The 23,335-nt window shown below is 44.9% G+C and overlaps 1 long non-coding RNA gene across 5 annotated transcripts in view; it reads right to left on the bottom strand.

Moving 5' to 3' along the window:
• Positions 1-448: 448 nt before the first annotated feature.
• The window catches only part of LOC111752706 (uncharacterized), a 48,180-nt gene continuing 25,293 nt past the window's right edge, over positions 449-23,335 (bottom strand). For 3 of the 5 annotated variants that reach the window (XR_002787581.2, XR_002787584.2, XR_002787580.2), the window contains 3 exons: positions 19,742-19,965; positions 17,727-17,950; positions 449-17,267 (listed from right to left, as the gene is read on the bottom strand). This is a non-coding gene — a long non-coding RNA (uncharacterized LOC111752706). Of the gene's footprint in view, positions 17,268-17,726; positions 17,951-18,839; positions 19,244-19,741; positions 19,966-23,335 lie in introns of all 5 variants that reach the window. The other 2 variants (XR_002787582.2, XR_010323630.1) reach the window with 2 other exon arrangements.

Here is a 23,335-nt window from a genome sequence, read left to right as displayed (position 1 = left end):
GTTGTTCCTGGGCCGGAACCACTGGGTGGCAGTGGGTGAATGCGGGAAATGTGTGTGCCCTGTGCTTTGCCCATCTTGGGGAGAGGAGGAGATGACCTCTGTCATTTGAACCTCACAGCTTTCCAGCAGCTCCCAGCTCACAGGGCTGACATAGTTATACATCTGAGGGTACTCTGATTTTAAAAAATAATTTGTAATGTGTGAAAACATGGTATTGTTGAGCTGGAGTAACAGATACTGGCGTTAGTTAAGCACTTAACTGTGCTGAAGGCCGTGGCGCTGGTTGCCTCATTCGGGCCTCCCCACAATCCTGTGAGGTTTCCAAACACCAACTCAAGTTCATGGACAGCATTTATAAACAGGTACGTAATAAAAACTACTTACTTTAGAGAAATGTCAAGCCCTGATTATAGTACTGCCAAATGGCAGGGTCTGAGAGACCTCGTTATTGAGGTTAACAGGGCTTAAAATAGGAGGAAAAGGAATAATTGAGAAAAAATGCTGGGAAAGAGCAAAACCAGGAAAAACTGAGAGGTTACTCATACAGAAATTGAGATCCGATCAGCAGCCTGGCAGTCTGGCTGTGGGGTCATGTTTAGGGATGAGGCTGTGGATGGGGTTAGTGATTTTGGGAGGACTGTGCCCCCTGGGTCCCATTCAAGGTGGTGAGAAGTTTCTAGATGGGGAAACAGTGCCAGAATTAAGGTGGAACCTCCTGCCAGCCTCTACATGTGCAAGGTGAGGGATGGGCAAAGTGTACATTCCCATACCACGGCCTACCCTCCAAGCCCCAGAAGCTTCTGGGCTCTATACCAGCTGCTCCCTTCTGTTTGTGGGGATCTTGAGGCAGTGAGCTCTGTCAGGGCTCAGAGAGGGCATCCTTGGGACCTCCTGGGCTTCCAGGAGGTATACCTGCCCTGGTGGAGAACTGAGCCCCAGGTCACACTGGACCAGGCTATGGGGTAATAATAGTACCTGCCTCCCAGGCTGTAGGAGACCAAACGTGTTCAGAGTGGGAAGTGCCTAGAAGGGAAGCTGGTGATGTGTTGATCATCCTGAGCCCTAGCATGTCCTGTGCGGCTCAGAGTGGGGCCTTTGTCCCTGAAACCCCACTGCCCATCTTCACCAGGCTGTCCAGGAAACATTGTCCTGGGCTCTGAGCCACACAGGCTTTGGGTTTAAAGCCCAGCTCTGCCCCATCCCCGATGTGAGCCTCAGTTTCCTCACCTGTGGCATGGGCTTGGTAATAACAGGATCTCCCTCCCAGTGCTGGATGCCACAGAGGGCAGACCAAGCACATGTTTATGACTTGGCTGAGAGGGCTGTCCAAGAGAATGAGACTCCTGTCAGAGCAGAGTTTCCTGGTGCATTCTAGCAAACTGCCCAGCCTGCCACAGGCCTTGCCAAGCCATGGCCCTGCTGCTCTGGCCCCTGGGGAGGGTTGGAGCCAATGAGCGGCCCCCAGCAGGTTCTGACCCATCCTGGCTGGGAGGCCGGATGTGGGGTGAAGTGGCTGGAGGCAGGAAGGCAGCTCTACTATGGTGAAGCTTAGGTTCTTGCCTAAGCAGGAGCCAGGCCAGCTGAGAGAGCGGATTCCCAGGAGCAGGGCCCAGTGAGGCCCCCAAGTCCCTAGCTATGCATCAGCCCACCAACCCACCAAAAGTCCCCTTGGCAGAGCCATGGGCCTGGGGGCACAAGCGGTATGGCCCCTGCTCTCTGAGAGGCCACATCCCGTGAGGCGGGACAGTCTCCTTCCTGGAAACAAGGGCACCCTTGGGAAGAGGAAATTGAGCTCACCCTGCCCTGTAGTGGCTGAGTGACCACGAGTGAGTTGGGCAGACCAGTGCCCTGGGCCAGCAATATCTCAGTCACTTAGTGCCATTGTAACACCAACACCATGAGTGGGTGGCTTTAAAAACAGAATTTTGTTTTCTCACAGTTCTGGACGCTAAAATCTAAATCAGGGTTTCTGCCACTTAGACTCCTTCCTTGTCAGTTGTCCCAGATGTTCCTTGTTTCCTTGGCTTGTAGACGATCTCACATGGCACCTGTATTCTCCCGTGAGTGTGTCTCTGTGTCCGATCTGTTCTTTTTATATCTCAGAAGTGATTAGGTGTACCACCCATTCTATACTGGTATGACCTTATTAACATAACAAAAGAACCCACTATTTCCAAAGAGGGTCCTATTTACAGGTACAGTGATTAGGATTTCAACACATATTTTGGGAGGACACAACTCAGTCCGTAACAAGGAGTTTCTCCTGCCTTCCAAATGTCAAGTGAGGGCCACCCCAAGGCCTCCTTGGGGTTCTGGGGCTCCTGGAAGCCTCTTCCCAGGAGTCTCTATTTAGCAAGCATTTATTAAGCACCAACTATTTGTCAAGTCCTGGGAACAGAGCCATGCACAAGAATGGAGCTGATGTTCTTGGGGGAGTGAGCATGGAGAACTGGGGTCACAAAAGTAAGTTTATAAATAAATGGTGTACTCTGATTTCAGAGAGAGATAAAAGCTCTGATGAATAATGTGATGAGAGGAATCGAGTGGGTGGAGACGGGGGTGGGGTGCATCACAGAGCAGGTCATAGTGAGATCTTCTGAGGAAACCAGCCTTGAAATAGCCTTCCAGGTGGGGGAACAGCCAGTACAAAGGCTTGAGAGGGACAAAGAAGGCCAGTGTGGCTGGGAGGAGAAGTGGTAGGAGAAGGGGCCCGAGGAGTCGGCCAGGTGTGACTCCGAGATGGTGGGGAGGATACCAAGCGGGGATGATGTGGTCAATTCCCCCCGTCTACCAGAATCTCCCTTCCCTGTGCAGCCTGGAAAACCCCTCCCCACAGTTCCCTGTTTCAACCCTTTTCCCCAGGGTCTTTCCAGTGTCTTTGACTTTTTTGCCCCCATTAGTGGGTACTCTCTGGACTGGAATTTCCCCAGGGGGCCCGAGAAGAATTTGTAGTTCTCCATTAGCCAGGAGGCCCCAGACCCCTGGAAGGCTGGCCTGGAGAGAAGCCAGACATGGACTAATCCCTAGGACCTTTATGGCCATTAAGAGCCTTCTTCGGGCCACATGCTGGACACTGCTGGCCTTAGCCCCTCAGATGGCCCCCTGCCATCTAGCCAATTTCAGCTTATAGCGACCCTATAGGACAGAATAGAACTGCCCATAGGGTTCCAAGGCTGTAATCTTTAGGAAAGCAGACTGCCACATTTTTCTTCTGCAGAGTGGCTGGTGGATTTAAACCACCACCCTTTCAGTTAGCAGCAAGCGCTTAACCACTGTACCAACCGGGGCTTCCTGTTTTACAGACCAGGAGACTAAGACCCAGAGCAACTTGTTTAAGGTCATATGGTTTGGAAGGGAGGAACCAGGATTTGAACCCAGTTCACTATGGGTCACTATGACAAAAAAAAAAAATGACAAGAGCTTGTCAAATCTCATTCAAGTCTCATGACAACCTTTTTAGTGTGGGGATTATGGGTTTTTTTTTTTTGGTCCCTTTCATACCTGCCCCTTTCATTTTCCCCATTTTGGTAAATAGCACCACTGGCTTCCCTGTCACTATGCAGGACACCCCAGAGTTGCTCAAGATTCCTCTTTTTCCCCACCCCCCCCCCCCCCGTCCCAGCAGCCCTTTATCAAACGACCCTTGATGGGTCTCGTAGCTCCTTTAACACCAGCCAAATATGTCATGAGTGTTTCCACTTCCGTCTTGAGAAAAAAGGAGGAAATTAAATTGTGGCAGATTATCATTGATCATCTAGAAGAAACCACATGAGGGATGTGGGCACCTTTCTCCAAAGATGCACTTCACATTATTGCAGTAAATGGAACATTCTGGAAACCAGGCTGGCTGACGTCTTACTGGCGCCGCCAAAGAACGTCGAGGGACCTGCTCATTAGCCCTCCTCAGAGGAGCCGTGGAGAGGTGATGACCCTCACTGCCCACCCCGTCAGCCATAAGAGAAGTTATAAGAGGGCTCAGAATCTCCCCCACCCTGAAGCAGGCACCAGGTTGGGGACAAAAGCAGGTAGTGTTCTAAAATAGGGGTAATGCTGTAAAATTGCTTGTGGTGATGGATGCACATCTCTCTGAGTATAGAAAACCCACTGAATTGTCCACTTTAAATGGGTGAATTACATGGTATGTGAGTGATATTCAATAAAGTTTTGTTTTTTTTTTTTAAGCAGGTGTCCTGTGTACTCCCCCCAAAAACCAGGGATCCAGATCTGTTCAGACAAAAAAAGGAAGGAAAATCTTATAAAACACCCAAGTGTTATACAATAGCAGTAGTCAGAGCTAACATTTCTTTGGTGTTTTTGACATTCCGGGTCCTGTTCGAAGTAGTAACTCCTAGAATCCTCATATCAACTCTATCAGGTAGACATTGTTGTTCCTTATTTTACAGATGGGGAAACTGAGGCACACCATGGGAATGTGATGGGTCAAAGGGCAGACAGCAAGGAAGTGTCAGAGCCAAGGCTGGAAACAGACAGTCTAGCTCTAAAACTCTTACTTTTTGATATTCTTTTGGAAATTGTCTCATACGGTGAAACCTATGCGAGCTAAAACTTGACAAGACTACCTTGTTTTTCCGGGTCATGAAAGTTTTCCACCTCTGACAGGGTACAGACTTACCACGTTTCTGTCACTTGTTTTAGTGGAAAATATTTGAGTTTTCTTTCTCTGACAGGTTTCTGTCTTACACAGGCTCTGGCTTTCACGGGTTTTACTGCGCTATGTACAGAAAAGTAAAGAGATTAGTATAGTCAACAATTTTCACCTTCCCATGGCTGCTCTGAGATGGGGGTCAATGGGTAGGTCCCATGCATGGCATTCTTTTGCAGTACCAGTAAGCCTGACTTGTCACATTCCCACTAGATGCCTCACATTGTTGCCAGAACATTCCATTTACTCCAAAAATGTGAAGTATGTCTTTTGAGAAAGGTGTAACTTCCTCTAGGTGATCTGGAGCTCTATGCCATCTGCTCCCTCATCTGCCCCCTGCTGGTTATTTGCTGCACATCCCTGACAGCACATCATTTCATCCATGAGCACTTCAGAATTTACCTCTAAGTGATAATAACCATAATATTTTCTCACCTACAAAAAATTAATGATTCCATAATACCCTCTACAATCCCGTCACTACCCGACTGTTTCCTAAATGTATTTTTATGGTTGGTTTATTGAAATCAAGAAGCAAAGTCCACCAAACGGTCAACAATTACTTTAAAACAAAAATGAAAAGGTAAGGGGGCAGGGAAACTAGATTAATGGAAGCGGGACAACCAGAACAGAAATAATGAAAACATTCACGCATTGGGAAGAATGCAGCCAATGTCACTGAACTACTTGTATAGAAATTGTTGAATGGGCACCTAAACTGCTGTGTAAACCTTCACTGAAAACACAATAAAATAAAATTTTTTTTAAAGTACATTACATTTGATTGGCATATCTCTTAAATCTCTTTTAATCTGTAACTCTTGCCTCCCATTATTTTCTTACCTTTTAGTCATTGAAGAACGTGTAGAATCCTCACTTGGAATCATTGATTTGCTGCCTCTTCAGTGGCCTCCAGCAGAAACTAGAAGGCCAGTTGAGGCTTTGCTCAGCTTCTAGACCTTGTGGAGAGCCTGAGAGTTCCACCTTATTGATGATCTTTTTTTTTTTTTAATTGTAGTAAAAATGTATATAACGAAACGTTTGCCAATTCAACATTTTTTACGTGTGCAATTCAGCGGCATTAATTACGTTCGTTGTGTTGTGCAACCATCTCCACTGTTCCCAAATTATTCCACCACCATTAACAGAAGCTCAGTGCCCCCTAAGCAAGACTCCTCCCTCTCCCCTCCTTCCCACCCCTGATAACCACTAATAAACTTTAATCTCTATGCATGTACCTGTTCTAGATATTTCACTTAAGTGGGATCATACAATATTTGTTCTTTTGTGTCTGGCTTCGTTCACTCAGCATAATGTTTTCCAGGTTCGGCCATGTCATAGCATGTGTTAGAACTTCATTTCTCTTTATGGCTCAGTAATACTCCATTGTATGAATAGACCACATTTTGTGTATTCATTCATTCGTTAACGGGCATTTATATTGTTTCCACCTTTTGGTTATTGTGAACAGAACTGCAGTACTGTCCCCTCCTGGCTTCCAGTCCTTGCCCATGGGCTGGTGTGCCCCTTTAGTCTTGTTTTGTTTTATGGGCCTGTCCAATCTTCAGCTGAAGAGTGAACCTCAGGAATGACTTCAGTACTGAGTTTAAAGGGTATCTGGGGGCCATACTCTTGAGGTTTCTCCAGTCTCTGTCAGACCAGTAAGTCTGGTCTTTTTATTTTGAATTAGAATTTTGTTCTGCATTTTTCTTCAGCTCTGTCCAGGACCCTCTATTGTGATCCCTATCAGAGGAGTCGGTGGTGGTAGCTGGGCACCATCTAGTTGTACTGGACTCAGTCTGGTGGAGGCCGTGGTAGTTGTGGTCTGTTAGCCCTTTGTCCTAATCTTTCCCTTGTGTCTTTAGGTTTTCTTCATTCTCCCTTGCTCCAGATGGGGTGAGACTAGTGGAGTAGCTTAGATGGCCACTCAAAAGCTTTTAAGACCCTAGACACTACTAACCAAAATAGGATGTAGAACATTTTCTTTATAAACTATGTTATGCCAGTTGAGCTAGATGTCCCCTGAGACCATGGTCCTCATCCCTCAGCCCAACAATTCAGTCCCTCAGGGAGTTTGAATGTGTCTGTGAAGCTTCCATGACCTTGTCTTGGTCAAGTTGTACTGGCTTTCCCACTATTGTGTACTGTCTTACCCTTTACCAAAGTTTGTTTTCTGTTTTTCTGGTCATAGCCATCCTGTTGTCATCGAGTCAATTCCAACTCATAGCAACCCTATATGACAGAGTAGAACTGCCCCATAGGATTTCTTAGGCTGTTATCTTTACAGGAGCAGATTGCCAGGTCTTTTTTCCCATGGAGCAGCTGGCGGGTTCAAACCACCAACCTTTTGGTTAGCAGCCGAACGCTTAGCCATTGTAGCATCCAAACCAAAACCCACTGCCATTGAGTCAATTCTGAGTCATAGCGACCCTGTAGGACAGAGTAGAACTGCCCCATAGAGTTTCCAATGAGCACCTGGCAGATTTGAACTGCCATCCTCTTGGTTAACAGCTGTAGCACTTAACCACTACACCACCAGTGTTTCCAAAACCACTGCCATCGAGTCAATTCCGACCAATAGCAACCCTAGAGGACAGAGAACTGCCCCATAGGGTTTCCAAGGAGTGCCTGGTAGATTTGAACTGCTGACCTTTCGGTTAGCAACCATAGCTTTTAACCACTATACCACCAGGGTTTCCTATTGTACCACTAGGGCTCCTTATATCTATCCTAGTGGGGGTGAAGTGGTATCTCATTGTGGTTCTGTTTTGCATTTCCCTAATGACTAATGATTTTGAGCATCTTTTTGTGTGCTTGTTGGCCATTTGAATTTCTTCTTTGGTTAAGTGTCTATTCAAGTCCGTTGCCCTTTTTTTTTTTTGAAATATATAATTTTTATTGAGCTTTAAGTGAAAGTTTACAAATCAAGTCAATCTTTCACACAAAAACCCCCATTCACCTTGCTACACACTCCCAATTACTCCCCCCCTATGAGACAGCCCACTCTCTCCCTCCACTCTTTTCCTGTCCATTTCGCCAGCTTCTAACCCCCTCCACCCTCTCATCTCCCCTCCAGGCAGGAGATACCAACAGAGTCTGAAGTGTCTACCTGATCCAAGAAGCTCACTCCTCACCAGCATCCCTCTCCAACCCATTGTCCTGTCTAATTCATGTCTGAAGAGCTGGCTTCGGGAATGGTTCCTGTCCTGGGCATTGCCCATTTTTTGAGTTTTTTGTCTTTTTGTTGTCAAGTTGTCAGAGTTCTTTATATATTCTGGATATTAAGCCCTTATCCAATGTATGGTTCCCAAATATTTTTTTCCATTCTGGAGGTTGTCTCTTTGTTGATAAAAATCCTTTGATACACAAAAGTTTTTAATTTTGATGAAGTCCAGTTTATCTATTTTGTCTAGTTTTGATGTCATATTTAAGAATCCATTGTCAAAAACTCAGTCCCAAAGCATTACTCCTATGTTTGTTTTTTAAAAATATTTTGTTATGCTTTTTAGGTGAAAGTTGGTACAGCAAATTAGATTCTCATGCAACAGTTCATACACAAATTGTTTTGTAACATTGGTTACAATCCCCGTAATATGTCAGCACTCTCACCATCTCCACCCTGTCTGCCCTGTTTCCATCCACACAGTTTCCCTGCCCCTCCTTGCCTTCTCATCTCTGCTTTTGGCTGAAGCTACTGACCTCTGGGAGTAGCTTCAGTTCCAGGTTAAAAAGTATCTTAGGGTGATAGTCTCGGGTTCCTCTAGTCTCTATCAGTCCAGTATACCCCTGTGTTTTGTTCTAAGAGTTTTATGGTTTTAGTTTTCACATTTAGGTCCTTGATCCATTTTGAGTTAATAATTGTATATGGTGTGAGGTAGGGGTCCAGCTTCATTCTTTTGCATGTGGAGATCCAGTTGTCCTAGCAACATTTATGGAAGAGGCTATTCTTTTCCTATTTAGTGGACTTAGCACCCTTGTTGAAAATCAATTGACAGTGGATGTATGGGTTTATTTCTGGACTCTCGTGTCTATACCATTGGTCTATATATCTATCATTATACCAGAGCTAGGCTGTTTTGATTACTGTAGCTTTATAGTATACTTTGAAATTAGAAAGTGTGAGTCCTCCTACTTTGTTTTTCTTTTTCAATATTGCTTTGGCTATTTCAGGCCCTTTGCAGTTCCATATAGGTGGCTGGGTGGCATAATTGGCAAAGCATTCAACTACTAGCTGAAGGTTGGTGGTTTGAACCCACCCAGAGATGCCTCAGAAGACAGGCCTAGTGATATGCTTCCAAGAGGCCAGAGCCTTGAAAACCCTATGGAACAGTTCTGTTCTGCACACATGGGGTTTCCATGAGTTGAAATCAACTCAACAGCAACTAACAACGATAAAAGCAGTTCCACATAAATTTGAGAATTTGCTTTTCCATTTCTGAAAAATGTTGACATTTTGATGGGGATTGCATTAACTCTTTAGATCACTTTGGGCAGTATTTACATCTTAACAAGATTAAGTCTTTCTAGTCCATGGACACAGAATGTCTTTTCATTTATTGAGGTCTTTTTTTTCTTTCAGTAATGTTTTATAGTTTTCAGTGTACAAGTCTTTTACCTCCCGGGTTAAATTTATTTCTAGGTATTTTATTTTTTTAGATGCTATTGTAAGTGAAATTGTTTCCTTAATTTCCTTTTCAGTTTGCTCATGGCTGGTGTATAGAAACCCAACTGATTTTTGTGTGATTGTCTTAAAAGAAATAAAATTAGGCCTAGGCCAGAGAGGGGAGTCACAGTGATATTGGCAGAGCTGAATATATTTATTTGTCCATTCTGGCACTAGTCCTGTCATTCCACCTTCAAAGCCTGTCTGGAACATGCCCATTTCTCTCTTGCAGAAATAAGGCTGCAGAATCGAGGGAGAAAGCAGGGGGACCAGGGAGGAGGCTCCTGCAGTCCAGGTGAAAGCTGATGGAGACCTGGGCTAGGGCTGTGGCTTTGGGAGGAACAGGGCTAGGTTCCAGGAATATTCAAGAGGTAGTATTGGTTAGATGCACTGGCTGTATGGACATGGAGCCCTGGTGGAACAGTGGTTAAACTCTCAGCTGCTAACTGAAACGTCAGTGGTTCGAACCCACCAGCCACTCTGTGGGAGAAAGGTATGGTAATCTACTTCCGTAAAGATTACAGCTTTGGAAACCCTATGGGACAGTTCTCCTATGTCCTACAGGGTCACTATGAGTTGGAATCCACTCAATGGCAATGGGTAGAATTGGTCAGATGTAGTGGCTGTATGGACGTGGAAGATGGGACAGGGTGGAGTGCAGGAGAGGGTGAAGGATAGGATTCATCCACGATGCCTGGAACTGTGGGTTCATTTCTTGCTGGGATAAGCTACCTTCTTGTATCTAGCTTACCTCCCCAGGTCCCTCCTCCCAGCTCCCAGCTGCAGCTGGGGAGATGACACACACACAAAATGAGGATGACTCACTGCTCATCATGGGTACTGGTACCCCACGCTCTCCCTTCTAATGAGGACAAGCCAGCAAGAAGAAAGAGGCAGGTTAGACAGGAGTATGGCAGATGCCAGAATCAGCTGCTTTCCAGTTCCATAAGCTGGGGCTGTTCCATACCTCTCTGAGCCTCAGTTTCCCCATCAGGGAAGTGGGAATGCCCATTCCTACCTGGCTAGGTGTTGTGAGGAATTAAACTGTGATCCCTGCTATTAAGTGGTGGTCTTGAAGAAGAAAGCCTAGATGGCCCTAAGGGGGCCAGGAGGATATGGGGAATGGCTGGTAGGGAGGCCAGGTATGGTGGGAGCTTGGTTTGCAGCAGACCAAGATATGGAGCACATCCCAACTGGCCTCTGACCCCACTAGCTGTGATGTCAGCCTCTGAGAGCATGGTTATAGGCATAGCAGAACTAAAGAGGATGGACACGCACGCACTCTCTCTCGCGCGAGCGCACACACACACACACGCAGTGCTGTCCTTGGTTTTAAACCTGAACCCAGACTAGCCTCTGCAAGCACTGGGGCAGCTTTCTCTATTTTCCTTTTCTGTTTAGATACTGAATGTCCTACATCAATGAAAAGGCAGTTTAGAAGATAGTTAAGGGCTTCAGCTCTAGAGTCAGACCTCCTGAATTGAAGTCCTGGCTCAGCCACTTACCTGCTTTGTGATCTTGGGCAATTTATTTGCTCAACCAGGTACTCAGGGTCCTCATCTGTAAATGAGCATGCTCACACAACCTTTCTAATACGCTTGTTTTGAGGATTAAGTGAGATTAAGTAATTTCCCCGAAGATGAGTTAGTATTTGTAAAATTCTTACAACCATGCCTGGCACAAGTACATGGGAGTCCCTTTATGCTGAGTCCTGCATGTTTTGACATGACCTCAGTAGTCTTTGACAGCTTCCTTGCTTTCTGGTTGACAGTTCCCAGGCTCTTATATATCTTCTGCCTGGAATCAGTCACGTCTCCAAGGAGCTCTGCTCCTTTTAGTGATATGGGAGTTAGGGGCCATAATCTAGATACTAGGAGTGCTAATTGCTACTCAGTTATTATTGTATTTCAGCTGAAAGCTGGAAAAGCTGATTGTTATGAATTGAATTGTGCCCCCAAAAAAGATATATCAAAGTGCTAACCCTTGTACTTGTGAACATAACCTTGTTTGGAAACAGGGTCTTTGAAGATGTTATTGGTTAAGTTGTTTTTAGTGGCCATCAAGTCAGCCCCCAACTCATGAACACCTTATGCACAATGGAACAAAATGCTGCCCAGTTCTGTGCCACCCCAATGAATCAGACCATTGTGATCCATAGGGTTTTCATTGTTTGATTTTTAGAAGTAGATTGCCAGACCTTTCTTCACAGTTTGTCTGAGTCTGGAAACTGTGCTGAAGCCTGTTCAGCATCATAAGCCTGCACTAGCAGATGGGTGGTGGCTATGCATTAGGTACACTGGGAATTGAACCCAGGTCTCCTACATGGAAGGTGAGAATTCTACCTCTCAACCACCACTGCCCACATCAGTTAACGTGAGGTCATACTGGAGTAAGGTGGGTCCTAATCCAATATAAGTGATGTCCTTATAAGAGAAGTAAAGAGACGCAGAGGGAAGACAGCCATGTGATAATGGAGTTAGGACCCCTGGTGGTGCAGTGGTTAAGAGCTAGTTCGAATCCACCACCTGCTCCTAGGAAACCCTATGGGGCAGTTCTACTCTGTCCTATAGGGTCGCAATGAGTTGGAATTGACTCAATGGCAACAGGTTTTTTACAGGCTACAGCTGCAAACCAAGGAATACCTGGGGCTACCAGAAACTGGGAGAGACAAGAAAGGATCTTCTCCTAGAGCCTTTGGAGAGAACATGGATCTGTCAACACCCTGAATTCAGTCTCCTAGCCTCCAGAATTGTGAGCCAATTTCTGTTCTTATAAGCCATCCAGTTGGAGGTATTTTGTTACAGCATCCCCAGGAAATTCATACACTGGTGATTCTCATTCACTTTTAAGGTCACAGGGTTTTTTACTTAATGTCTTTGATTTTGTTTTGTATCCGTTTTTCTTACACTGAAAATCTTGGTTCCTAACATAATTTCATATTTTTTTATCCTACATTACAAAGCTAATAGTTCTAGAATAACAATACTAATATTATTTCTACCTAGAAGATGACCGGTATACTTTAGGATTTATTTGTGGTTCTGTGGTCCTTAGAATAAAGTCCATTAAACCCATTGCTGTCGAGTTGATTCCAATTCATAGCGACCCTATAGGACAGAGTAGAACCGCTCCATAGAGTTTTCAAGGAGTGCCTGGTAGATTTGAACTGTCAACCTTTTGGTTAGCAGCCATAGCACTTAACCATTACGGCACTAGGGTTTCCATAAAGCCCGTTAGAGATAAGCAATCAAAATACTGATTTAAAATAACTTCCAATAATTCTTCACGATGTTGTTATGCCCCAAGCTGACATACCGTCAGATTTTGTCCAGAAAATTGGAAAGTAGTCTATTACACAGCCTTCCGACTCCCACCTGGATTGCCTAATCAGAAGCCTTGGGCCCTGATGACAGAGTCTGGGAACTGAGTCTCTTTCTTTGTCTCCCAGCTTTCCTCTTTATCGGGAAACTCTCTCCCAATTCTGATACACAGTAAACTTTCTCTCTGCTTTGCACATGTGTGTGCCATATGGCACCTGGCCAACCCCACTTCTATACGTGCTCCTGGTAGGGCGGGAATGGGGCCTCTCATCTGTCGCACAAGAGGGGTGCATGCATATGCCTGCCCTGTGTTGGCTTTGGGGAGGGACCTGTTGGCTACGGGGGGCCCGTACGCACTGTTGAAGCTGAGCTTGCTCTATCTCTTCTCTGTGTGTCTATTCTCTATGTTACGCCATCCTCTGCCTGGGAGTGTAAGCCATGCTTTTTATTGGCAACCCTGGGCCTTGGCTCAACTGTTTATTCATTTCTGTTTGTTTCTTTTTTATGTTAAGGGTTGGCCTTTTTTTTGTCTTTACTTTTGTTTTATAATTTTGTAAAATGTTTACATTTATGAAATCAAACCTCTAAAGCAAGATACATTCAGAGAAGTTTAGGTTCCATTCCTATCCCCTCCAGCAGTTCTCTTCATCCCCCATAGGTAACCATTTTTGTTAGTTGCCATCGTTTCTTTTTGAAAATATAATCAAGTGTACACACACTGCACACATATTCAGAACAGAGCATATTCTACATACATACAGTTCTCCTTGGATTTTTTCTTTCTTTGTCACTTAATCATATATCCTAGAGATCACCCCATAGCAGAACAGTTAGAACTTTCTCATTGCTGCTTACAGCTACACAGTACTCTGCTGTGGCTGCACCATAGTTTATTCAACCAGTCCCCTTCTCGTGAACGTTTGGGTTGCTCCAGTCTTTTGCTGTTACTAGTAGTGCTGCATGCATCTGCCAGTTTGTCATACTGAGGGGGCTTGTGTGTTGCTATGATGCTGGAAGCTATGCCACCGGTATTCAAATACCAGCAGGGTCACCCCTGGTGAACAGTTTTCAGCTGAGCTTCCAGACTAAGACAGACTAGGAAGAAGGACCCAGCAGTCTACTTCTGAAAAGCATTAGCCAGTGAAAACGTTATGAATAGCAGCAGATCATTGTCTGATATAGTGCTGGAAGATGAGCCCCCAGGTTGGAAGGCACTCAAAAGATGACTGGGGAAGGGGTGCCTCCTCAAAGTAGAGTCAACCTTAGTGACATGGATGGAGTCAAACTTTTGAGACCTTCATTTGCTGATGTGGCATGACTCAAAATGAGAAGAAACAGCTGCAAACATACATTAATAATTGGAATGTGGAATGTACAAAGTATGAATCTAGGAAAACTGGAAATCATCAAAAATGAAATGTGACACATAAACATCGATATCCTAGGCATTAGTGAGCTGAAATGGTATTGGCCATTTTGAATCAGACGGTCATATGGTCATCTATGCTGGGAATGACAACTTGAAGAGGAATGGCATTGCATTCATCGTCAAAAAGAACATTTCAAGATCTATCCTGAAGTACAGTGCTGTCCGTGATAGGATAATATCCATATGCCTACAAGGAAGACCTATCAATATGACTGTTTTCAAGTTTACACACCAACCACTAAGGCCAGAGGTGAAGAAAGTAAAGATTTTTACCAACTTCTGCAGTCTGAAATTGAATATATAGGAATCCAATCAACTACATCTGTAGAAAGAAATGATGGAAAAGCTCAATATCATCAGTCAGAACAAGGCCAGGGGCTGACTGTGAAACAGACCATCAATTGCTCATATGCAAGTTCAAGCTGAAACTGAAGAACATTAAAACAAGTCCATGAGAGCCAAAGTACAACTTTGAATATATCCCACCTGAATTTAGAGACCATCTCAAGAATGGATTTGACTTGTTGAACACTAATGATCAAAGACCAGACCAGTTGTGGAATGACATCAAGGACATCATACATGATGAAAGCAAGAGGTCATTAAAAAGACAGGAAAGAAAGAAAGAAAAGACCAAAATGGATATCAGAAGAGACTCTGAAACTTACTTTTGAACATCGAGTAGCTAAAGCAAAAGGAAGAAATGATGAGGTAAAAGAGCTGAACAGAAGATTTCAAAGGGCAGCTGGAGAAGACAAACTGAAACATTATAATGACGTGCAAAAACCTAGAGATAGAAAACCAAAAGGGAAGAACACACTGAGCATTTCTCAAGCTGACAGAAGTGAAGAAAAAATTCAAGCCTAAAGTTGCAATGTTGAAGAATTCTACAGGGAAAATATTAAATGACACAGGAAGCATCAAAAGAAGATGGAAGGGATACAGAGTCACTGTACCAAAAAGAATTGGTTGATGTTCAACCATTTCAGGAGGTAGCATAAGATCAGGAACCAATGGTACTAAAGGAAGAAGTCCAAGCTGCACTGAAGGCATTGGTGGAAAACAGTCTCCAGGAATTGATTGAATACCAATAGAGATGTTTCAACAAACGGATGAAGCACTGGAAGTTCTCACTTGTCTATGCAAGAAATTTGGAAGATAGCTGTCTGGCCAACCAACTGGAAGAGATCCATATTTACGCCTATTCCAAAGAAAGGTGATCCAACCAAATGCAGAGATTATCAAACAATATCATTAATATCATACACAAGTAAAATTTTGCTGAAGATCATTCAAATGTGGCTGCAGCAGTATATTGACAGGATACTGCCAGAAATTCAGGCCAGATTCAAAAGAGGACAAGGAACCAGGAATATCATTGTTGATGTCAGATGGATCCTGGTTGAAAGCAGAAAATACAAGAAGGATGTCTACCTGTGTTTTATGGACTATGCAAAGACATTTGTGTGGATCATAATGAATTATGGATAACACTGTGAAAAATGGGAATTCCAGAACACTTAATTATGCTCATGAGGAACCTGTGCATAGATCAAAAGGTAGTCATTCGAACAGAACAAGGGGATACTGCATCATTTAAAATCAGGAAAGGTGTGCGTCAGGGTTGTACCCTTTTACCATACCTATTCAATCTGTATGCTGAGCAAATAATCTGAGAAGCTGGACTATATGAAGAAGAATGGGGCATCAGGATTGGAGGAAGACTCATTAACAACCTGAGTTATGCAGATGACACAACCTTGCTTGCTGAAAGTGAAGAGGACTTGAAGCACTTATTGACAAAGATCAAAGACCACAGCCTTCAGTATGGATGACGCCTCAACATAAAGAAAACAAAAATCCTCACAACTGGACCAATAAGCAACATCATGATAAATGGAGAAAAGATTGAAGTTTCAAGGATTTCATTTTACTTGGATCCACGATCAATGCTCCTGGAAGCAGCAGTCAAGAAATCAAAAGACACATTGCATTGGGCAAATCTGCAAAAGGCCCCTTTAAAGTGCTGAAATGCAAAAATGTCACCCTGAAGACTAAGATGCGCCTGACCCAAGCCATGGTATTTTCAATCGCCTCACGTGCATGCAAAAGCTGGACAATGAATAAGGAAGACCAAAGAAGAACTGATGCCTTTAGATTGTGGCATTGGCGAAGAATATTGAATATACCATGGACTGCCAAAAGAATGAACAAATCTGTCTTGGAAGTACAGCTAGAATGCTCCTTAGGAGCAAGAATGGCAAGACTACGTCTCACATACTTTGGACGTGTTGTCAGGAGGGATCAGTCCCCGGAGAAGGACATCATGCTAAGTAAAGTAGAGGGTCAGCAAAAAAGAGGAAGACACTCAATGAGATGGATTGACACAGTGGCTGCAACAATGGGCTTAAGCATAACAACGATTGTGAGAATGGCGCAGGACCAGGCAGTATTTCGTTCATTTGTACATAGGGTTGCTGAATTGGAACCGACTCACCAGCACCGAACAACAACAGTAGTGCTGTAGTGAAAAACCTCGTGTGTACATGATTTTATATTTTGTGCAGTATATGTTTGGAATAGATTCCTAGACACCCTCATGAGATTTTTAATCATAACTGTACACATGTTACAAAGGAGAGGTTTGTGGTGCTACGGGAATGAGTAACAGGGCCATGGAAGGGTAGTCAGTGAGGGCTTCCCTGAGGAGTTGGTGGCCAAGCTGAGATTCAGAGGCAAAGTGAGAACTGATCGGATGAAGAGAGGGGGACAAGTGTTCCAGGTGGCAGCACATGTTAAGGTCCTGTGGCAGGAGTGAGTGTGGTACTTTCAAGTAACTGACAGGAAGCAGGTGAGGCTGGAGCTCACATAGCGAGGCAAGCAAGGAAGCTGGGCCGTGTGAGGGACTGGAGGGCAGGAGGAAGTGTGTGTGCAGGCTTTGCAGCCCCTGAGAGGGTAGGCACACAGGTACAGTAAAAGGATAATTCTTTTAAAAGGTAAAATTATGACTCTCAAACAAATGTAAAATGAAAAGGTGCCAAAGATTTTATTTAACTTATTCATTAATAAGGGCACAAGAAAGATGTTATAACCAAAGGAGAATCCAAAACCAGGCACAAGTGCTGTCGTTTTTGGTTGCCATGGAGTTGATTTGGACTCATGGCATCCACAATCAGGAATGCTGAAATGAATCTGCAAATAATGCAAAGCTGATCAATATCCACAGAGCAGTAATCAGTTGTATCCCTGTGGGATACAATTATTTGCATTTCTATGGGCAAGAATAATATGCATTACAATCCATTTTCTACAATTGACAGTGCTGTCAAATAGCTCCAAGATGAAAGGCCAAGGTAACCTAGTAGGGTGCATTGGGCAGGAAACCTAGTAACTTTTTTTGCCCATTTCCAAATCTTTCACAGTTTTTCCTGACAGTACAACCACACACACTCACACACACACACACTAACAAGTGGTTCATATATCCACAATCACCCATACATGTCTCATGCTGCCCATGTGCATCTCTGTCCCTGTCTGCCACTCTCCCTGACTCTCCTTTCAGAGAATGATATTGATTCAGGCGTCCACCTCCCTGCCCTTGATCAGGCTGTCCCCCTGCTACACATACTTCTGCTGTCTCATCTCTACCTGTTGGCATTGTGCCGTCTCTCAAGGCTCACACTGAGCTGGTGGTCCTCCTCCCCCACTTATTTCCTTCTGCCTTCATGTACTTCCACTATGGGTACCAGTGGAGCTGGAACAAGCTTGGACTCTAGAGTCATGCAGTCTGGATTCAAATCTCAGCTCTGGCACTTCCCAACTGTGAGACTGTGGGCAAGTCACAGCATCTCTCTGAGCCTCAGTCTCCTCACCTGTAAAGTGGGGATAATAATAGAACCAACCGTGTGAATATGCATGGGTGCACACATGCAAGCATGCATGCACATGCATGTGTGTGTTTTTAAGGATTAAATTAGAAGGCACAGGGAAAGTGCTTGATAGAGGATCTGACACACAATAAGTGCTCTATAGGTGTCAGCTGTCATTGCTGTTATGAAAATAACCCAGGCCTGACTACCTCCATCCCTGTAGAATTGGGGCCCAGACCAGCTCAAGTGCTTGTCTGCCACTTGTCCCTTGGATGTCTAAGAAAGTCGAGTCAAGGGACTGTGCCTGAATACTCAGGTGTCCCTAGCACCTAGCCAGGGCCTGGCATAGAGGAGGAAGTTAACTGGGGATGAATAAATGAATGAATGTATGGATGACTATTTAGACAAGCAAGTTACAGTTGGTGATTGCAAGGATTACTGAAAAAAACCAAACCCATTGCGGGTCGAGTTGATCCAACTCATGGTGACCCCATGTGTTACAGAGTAGAACTGCTCCACAGGGTTTTCCTGACTGTAGTCTTTATGGAAGCAGATTGCCAGGCTTTTTTCCACACCGCTATTGGGTAGATTTGAACCATAAACCTTCCGGTTTGTAGCCGAATGCAAACCATTTGTGCCACCCAGGGACTTGTTATGAAAATACCCACTGCCATAAAGTCAATTCCAACTCATAGCGACCGTATAGGACAGAGTAGAGCTGCCCCATAGCTTTTCCAAGGCTGTAATCTTTACAGAAGGAGACTGCCTCATCTTTCTCTCGAGCAGCAGCTGGTGGGTTCAAACCACTGACCTTCTGGTTATCAGCTGAATGCTTAACCACTGCGCCACCAGGACTCCTGTTATGAAAATATGGCTCGAAATTCCCACTTACCTGGTGACTGTGAGGCCCTGCTAAGGCAATGCTTGGAAAGGGCTGTCAGCAATATCAGTGGGGGAGGGGTTGTCTACTGATAGCTGGGGGGCCTCCTTGTCTCCCCAGATCCTCCCCCACCCAGCTGGTGCCAGGAGGGGCCAGTTCCAAGCTGGGATTAAGTGGAGAGCCTGCCTGCCAGGAACCACAGGCCCAGGAGCGGTGCAGGGCCTGATGACTGCAGCTGGGCCCAAGTTGGCCAGGGGCTGCAGTGATGGATGGGAGGTCACTCAGTGGAGAAAGTGGCCACTCTTGCTGGCAGCTGGCCTGACGCTGATGGATGGCATGGGGGAGACTCTGGGGGTCTGAGGAAGGTTGAAGCTGAGATCCTGGAAAAGCCTTAGAGCTCTGTCTACAGGAGCAGCCTGTGGGGTGTGTGGGGAACAGAGAGGGGAGGGGCAGTGGAGACACAGAACACAGGCCTTGGGGTCCATGCCAAGACCTCCCAGCTGGGTGACCTCGGGCAGGTGTGGTCTGGGGAGGCATGTATGTCCTGGACACTCCTTCCTTGCATCCTCTTGCAAGGATAACCTTTAACAGCCCATGGGCTTTGCTGTCAGCTATTCAGGGTCCAGGCTGTGTGACCTTGGGCAAGTCACTTTGCCTTTCTGGTCCTCAGTTTCCTCATCTGTAAAATGAGGCTTTACCCTATACCATCCTCATAGAACTAGTACAAGGATCAAAAGAGGTGATACTTGAAAAAAAGAAAAAAAAAATTTTTTTTTTTTTTTTTGCACCTGGCATATAGCGAGCCCTCCATAAATGTTGGCTCTATCATTATCAAGAAAACATTATCAAGTCTCTTTGGCAGGGCAGTGTGGGGTGGTGATGAGCACATGGGTTTTGGAGTCGGGCCAACTTACCTGGGTTTGGATGTTTCTTCTACTTCCACTTTGTTGCCGTCTGACCTTGGACAAGTCACTTCACCTCTTTGAGCTTCAGTGTCCTTGTTGGTTCAGTGGGAATAAAAACACCTCCCTTACTTCTTAGCTCAAGCAGATATATGAGACTAAATGGGCAGCTCCTGTTCCAAGGTGAGATGAGAAGGCAGAAAGGGACAGGAGCTGGTTGAATGGACACAAGAAATCTGGGATGGAAAGGAGGAGTGTGCCGTCACATTACAGGGAGAGAAACTAGGGTCACATAACAATGTGTGTATAATTTTTGTATGAGAAACTAACTTGAACTGTAAACTTTCACTTAAAGCACAATAAAAAAAAAATGCCTTCCTTTCATTATCAGCAATACTGTATATGAATAGCCTGGCTCATAGAAGGTCCACATGGGTTATTATTAGAGTGGTGGGAGTGAGGAGGAAGTGACTGGGGGTGTGGCTGTGGATCCTGGCCTCCCAGCATCTCCACACCCTAATCTCCAGAACCTGTGAGTATGTCACCTTACATGGCAAAAGGGACTTCACAGATGTGATTGAGTTAAGGATCTGGAGATGGGAAGATGATCCTGGAATATCCTGGTGGGCCCAATGTAATCGCAATGGTCCTTATAACAGGGAGGCAGAGGAAGATTTGAGCACAGAGTTCAGAGAGATATGACAATAGAAAAAGAGATTAGAGTGATGAGGCCATGAGCCAAGGAATGCCAGCAGCTTCTAGAAGCTGGAAGAGGCAAAGAACAGATTCTCCTTGGGAGCCTCTGGAAGGAACCAGCCCTACTGACACCATGATTTTAGCCCCATAAGAATCATTTCAGACTTCTGACCTCCAAAACTATAAGGGAAAAAATTTGTGTTGTTTTAAGCCGCCACTGTTGTTGTTTGTTGCCGTCGGGTTGTCTCTGAATCGTGGCAACCTATGTGTAACCGAAGGAAACATTGTCTAGTCCTGTGTCATCCTGGTAATCATTGGTATGTTTGAGTCCATTGTTGCGGCTATCATGTCAGTCAATTTCATTAAAGGTTTCCCTCATTTTTGCTGACCCTCTACTTTGCCAAACAGGATGTCCTGTTCTAGCTATTGGTATTTCCTGATGCCATGTCCAAAGTAAGCAAGTTGAAGCCTCACCATCTTTGCTTCTAAGGAACATTCTTGTTGTATTTCTTCTAAGACTGATTTGTTTGTTCTTTTGGCAGTCCATGGTATGTTCAGTATTCTTTACCAATACCACAGTTCAAACCCATCAGTTCTTCTGTCTCCCATTTTCATTGTCCAACATTTGCATGCATATGAGGGGACTGAAAAAACCATGGCTTGGGTCAGAAATACCCTAGTCACTGAGTTTGTGGTAATTTGTTATAGCAGCAGTAGGAAACTAATACAGGGGGAGATGTATCTGAGTGGAAGTTCGGACTCCATTTCCTTTTTGTCCTCCAGCAGGGAATGGGCTTTAGGAGTAGTGGGGAATGTGGGCTACTGGGGAGAGGACATCAGACTGGGTGGCTGAGATGAGTGTGATGGGGGGCAGGAAGCAGGACACCTCCCCCCGCAACAGCCTTGGAAGCACATGGGGGACCCTGGACCTGGGGGTTAAGAGCTTGGGCTTCCAGGTCTGGCTCTGTTCCCCCCACCCCCACATTTACTATGTGGCCTTAGGAGAGTCTCCGTCCCTCTCTGAGCCTTTGTTTTCTCCTCCGTAAACTACTGAGGTTGAACTAGGGGCCCCAATAGGCCTGACCACCTCATTGCTGTAGAATCAGGGCCTAGACCAGCTCGAATGCTTGTCTGCCAACTGTCCCCAGGATGTCAAGTTAAGGAACCCTGCCTGAATACTCAGGTATCCCCAGCAGCTAGCCAGGGCCTGGCATTGTGGAAGAAGCCAAAACCAAAAAAACCAAACCCAGTGCCATCGAGTCGATTCCGACTCATAGCGACCCTACAGGACAGAGTAGAACTGCCCCATAGAGTTTCCAAGGAGCACCTGGTGGATTTGAACTGCTGACCCTTTGGTTAGCAGCCATAGCACTTAGCCACTAAGCCGCCAGGGTTTCCAGGAGGAAGCCAGTTGGGGATAAATAAATGAATGAATGAGGGAATGAATATTTGGGCAAGAAAGTTAGAGCTGATGATCACAAGGAAAGATTACTGAGTATTGCTTAGAGGCAGGGCTTCCAACCGGTTTGTTCCAGTTCAAACCCCTGCTATAATTTGCATTTCCACCCCAAGATATATTGAATCCAAATCTACATTTCAGCAAGATCCCCAAGTGATTCTTATGTGTAATAAATTTTGAGAACCACTGCTCTACTAGTGGGAGAAAGATGTGGCAGTCTGCTTCCACAAAGATCACAGCCTTGGAAACCCTAAGGGGCAGTTCTACTCTGTCCTATAGGGTTGCTATGAATCAGAATCGACTGCACAGCAGTGGGTTGGGTTCTCCTAGTGGTTCCCATGGAGCCCTGGTAGTGCAGTGGTCAAGAGCTCAAGCTGTTAACCAAAAGGTCAGCAGTTCGAATCCACCAGTTGCTCCTTGGAAACCCTCTGGGACAGTTCTACTCTGTCCTATAGGGTCACTATGAATCAATCCACTCAAAGTCACACAACAACAACAGCGGTTTTCAGAATTGATCCCTAACCACCAGCATTGGCATTGCCTGGAAACTTGTTAGAAATGCAAATTATCAGCAGGGGTTTGAACTAGAACCAACCAGTTCCAAGCACAGCTTAGATGACCTCTTGGCTTCATGGGAAGTAGAAAAGGCTTTGCTCTGGACACAGATCTTGGCTCCTTTTATCCCCTCAAAGCCTCAGTTTCCCCAAATACAGATTTGGAATAGCAAAACACATTTCCCAGGATGATTGTGCTGATTAAATGGGATCACATTATGGTTGATATTAGTAGCATCATGGAGCCCTGGTGTCATAGTGGTTAAGAGCTCAGCTGCTGACCAAAAGGTCGGCAGTTCGAATCCACCAGCTGCTCCTTGGAAACCCTATGGGGCAGTTCTACTCTGTCCTACAAGGGCGCTATGAGTTGGAACTGACTCAACAGCAACTGTTTTTTTGTTTGTTTTGTTTTTGTTTTTTTAGTAGCATTATGTTGTGGCCCTATTACGCTGGAGATCCATGTGATTCAGACACATTCAGTAAGCCACAGGAATTAAAAATCAAACACGCTCATCCAGAGACTTCACCAAAAGTGTAAAATGACAACCAAAGACTGGGAAAAAAATTTTAAGTACAACAAATCCTGTCAGGGTCTAATCTGTACAATCTACAAGATACTGCAAAACCTCAACAACAAAAAGACAAATAACCAACTAAAAAATGGGCAAAGGATATGAACACACCACCAAAGAAGACACTCAGGTGGCTAACAGATACATGAGGAAAAGCTCATGATCATTAGCCATGACAGAAATGCAAATAAAAACTATAAAAAGATACCATCTCACCCCAACAAGGCTGGCATTAATCCAAAAATCACAAAATAATAAATGTCAGAGAGGTTGTAGAAGACTATACACTTATACACTGCTGGTGGGAATGTAAAATGGTATGACC

The sequence above is a fragment of the Loxodonta africana genome, chromosome 12, assembly GCF_030014295.1.
Source record: "Loxodonta africana isolate mLoxAfr1 chromosome 12, mLoxAfr1.hap2, whole genome shotgun sequence".
NCBI classification, from domain to species: domain Eukaryota; kingdom Metazoa; phylum Chordata; class Mammalia; order Proboscidea; family Elephantidae; genus Loxodonta; species Loxodonta africana.
This window is presented reverse-complemented; position numbering and strand designations above follow the sequence as displayed.